General features: G+C 38.7%; 1 protein-coding gene across 3 annotated transcripts in view; it reads left to right on the top strand.

The window, feature by feature from the left end:
• gria2b (glutamate receptor, ionotropic, AMPA 2b) overlaps positions 1-2,017 on the top strand; it is a 40,303-nt gene extending 38,286 nt beyond the window's left edge. For all 3 annotated transcript variants that reach the window (XM_062394024.1, XM_062394023.1, XM_062394027.1), the window contains exon 16: positions 1-2,017. This exon is cut by the window's left edge and continues 202 nt beyond it. The gene's annotated coding sequence lies outside the window, so the exon portion shown is untranslated.
• Positions 2,018-3,313: the final 1,296 nt, after the last annotated feature.

Here is a 3,313-nt window from a genome sequence, read left to right as displayed (position 1 = left end):
ATTGAGCGATTCTCTTCTTCTCTTTTTTCTTCGAACCCTCCCTCCCTCCTTCTGTTCCGGCACTTTTTTGTTTCTGTGACTTGTCTGGTGAAAAAATGGAAATGCAGGCGATGGGAGTCTCTCACAAAAGACTCATATTGTCGCCCTCTGTCTCGATTTCTCACCATTTTCGGAAACACCGCCCCTCCCCCCCTCTGGGCGGAATTACATGTGGGAATATCAAAATGGAGGCTCTCCTTTTTTTTCTTTTTCTAAACTGGTGACACCATGCTTTCCTGTCAATCTTTCTGGACTGGACCGAGAAGCAAAGAGGGCTTGATTGACGGCACCGGCTGCTTCTGGGAGTTTGAGTTTTAGTCACCTCGGCTGTTTGTGTGTGTGTGTGTGTGTGAGTGAAAGGCGAGTGTGTATGTGTGTGTGCGTCAGGGGAAGATGTCATCAAAAACACACTGTTTCTGTAGCCACCGCCACCAAACAGGATTTTCAAGCACACTTGATACCATCTGCATTAAGATGTGAAATTGTCTTTTTTTTTTTTTCCTTTTTCTTTTGTAAGAAAATCTAAGAAAACAAAAGTTTATTTGCAAAAAAAAAAAGTATTTTTATGTATTTTCACAAAATAGCTTTTAAATAAACTTGCTTACATACTGGTTGAATATAAACATATTAATGTGTGAGTGTAAAGAAAGAGAAAAATACTAAACAGCTTCTAGTTCCATATTTTCAAAGCCAAATACATCGCGTGTGGGGGGGGGGGGGGGGAGAGATGTTGAAATCATGTAATTAATTCCTATTCTAAACTTTTCCTGTATATTTTATTCTTTAACATTTGGTGTTGATATAAAAATGTATGTCAATGCTTGACATTTGGGAAATCAATTCTTCTCTATTTTTTTTCTTTCTTGTTGACAGTCGGTGCAGCGATTTAGTTTTTTCAAATTCTGTTTTTTTTATATTGCTTTACACTTCCTGTCTCTTCGTTGGCTTCAGTGCTTTTGCTGTTTGTATTTTTTCTGACGAGGACCAGGGTCGATGTTCTACTTTCAAACGACAGGAAAACGGAATCTGTTTACACGCGACGAATGCGAAACGAAGACAAAAAAATAAAAGACACACAAAAAAATAAACAGTCTGGTGTTTATCGCATCGCACTTTTGGAAGTGACATCGAAAAAGAGGCATCAGCATCCAAATGGTTCAACGTGGTGGTTTTTTTAAAATGCCAAATAAGTGAGAGTGCCAAATTCTAGTGCCGGTAGATATGAATATTTAATATAATCAAATCACTGTCATCTCAGTGAATGTAAATGAGACACTCTGTGACTTTTGTATCTAGATGTACAGTCGGTGGCAATGACAGTGCTAATACAATAGCCTTTCTTTTTTTGCTTTGTTTTCCAGTCTTCATGTATTTTTCGCATTGATCTGACAATGAAGTAGCACCAGTTGCATGTTGTTGCCCGCAAATACTACATGAGTTTTATTTCATTACTGCCAAACATGCGGTTTCACTTTTTCATTTTCAATGTTGAAGTCGTGAGGTTAACTGTTTGAAGTTGGAAAATACAATGTTAGACATATATACAGTATATACATATATTTTATATAAAAAGTTTAAATATGAAAAATTATAGCCCCTTTGCATTAAAGCGTCAGAGCTACTTTGCTGCCGTCAAAGACTAAATTTGATTTCTACTTATTCAGAAAGTACAATTTCTTTTTTCTTTTTTAAGATATACGGACATAAGTTCTCAGAGTTTAAACTATTGGGTATATTTTGGTTTTTATTAATTTCTTTTCCTACAATTTGACATGTGACGAGCCCTCCACTGCGACAAGTGAGGGAGGCAAACTGTACTATTACTACCACTGTTGTTTTTTGTAATCAACAATAGAAACATAAACCGTGGTCTCATCGCATATTCGGGCTATTCTCACTGACATTTTGTATATGGAATGTGTGCTAACTTGTTTATTTTTTGGGACTCTTTCTAAATAAAGTGGCTGATGGCTTGTTATCGTTTGGTGTGTGTCATTTATTAGCTGCGTTGTGTGTTTGTTTGTTTGCAGGATTATGAAAATATTACTTATTATTACTAATTATGGATTTCTATGAAATTTTGTGGAGGAGTGGGGGGAAAGTTTTTGCAGCTTTAGTTGGTCGGTTAATCTGTTGGTCAATTGTTGAGATTGTGCAAAAACTACATTACCAGTTTCCACCAAACTTGGTGAATAGATAGTAGAACATCTACATAATTGTATAGGATTGTTCAGCCTTGGCAGAGTTGAGGGATCTTCTGACTTTGATGATACTAGTTGGGTTAAATAATACATCTTTATGGTATATTTTGTATGGGCTTTGTGGCCTTCATTATCATAGTACAGAGGGAGAGCTAGTGATGAAAGGGGTTCAGAGAGAGTATGGAGCCACATGCAACCTGGAATCGAACCCAGGGGTAGCTGCAGAGGCGTGTAGCTCCACCAGGTGAGCTGTACATAGATAATTAATTCATCTTAATTGGACAGAGAAATTTAAATAAGGAAGGAACGTGATTGGTTCATCTATTTTTATCAAAACCAAATGATATGTTTTAAGTCTTTCAATGACCATGAGAAATCAAGGTTTTCAAACTCATTGAATGATAATATAAAGGTTAAGGTGGTTGGGGGGGGGGGTGATAATAGCTGATCAAACTGAAACCCCGCCCTCATCGACCCCTCCTCAGTTTGTGAGTATGACAAGGCTCTGATTGACTGACAGATTCTTCCAGGGCGGTGTCTGCTCCGGTTCAGGCTGAGGAAACCAGAAGTTACATCATGTCCCCGACTTCCACTGTCGGACCGCACAGTGACATTCTCACAAATAGTTGAGGCTGTAGATAAACTCTGTAAAGGTCAGAACTGTCATGGCCGCTTTGCTAATTTGTGGATGGGTCTGAAGGTCAGAATTCATCACCTGTAGTTTGACTGTATGGTTGAGTTCAGACATTGTCACGACGGATGGACGGATGGACAATTTGAAGCCATACATGTTCATTTAATGTTATGTACTTCATAATTCACCAACCCTAACATCCTGAGGGGAAATGGAGCCTCTGTGCAGTGTCATAATCCAAAGAGGAGAATATTAAATCCAATGGTTGTGAGTGAACAGGCTGAGCGATGAGACGCTGTGAGTCCACCCTCCATCTGCTGAGTGTTAATGAAAGTCACACGTCTCAGTGCAGACGCTTGACTTCCCTCTGCCCTGTAAAGATAATCTGTTGTTCCTCCTAATCAGTCCACACTTCCCTCTCCAGCCCTTCATATTCATT

The sequence above is a fragment of the Platichthys flesus genome, chromosome 8 (assembly GCF_949316205.1).
Source record: "Platichthys flesus chromosome 8, fPlaFle2.1, whole genome shotgun sequence".
Taxonomy (NCBI): Eukaryota; Metazoa; Chordata; class Actinopteri; order Pleuronectiformes; family Pleuronectidae; genus Platichthys; species Platichthys flesus.
Note: the sequence above shows the minus strand (reverse complement) of the source record. Positions and strands in the feature narration are given on the sequence as shown.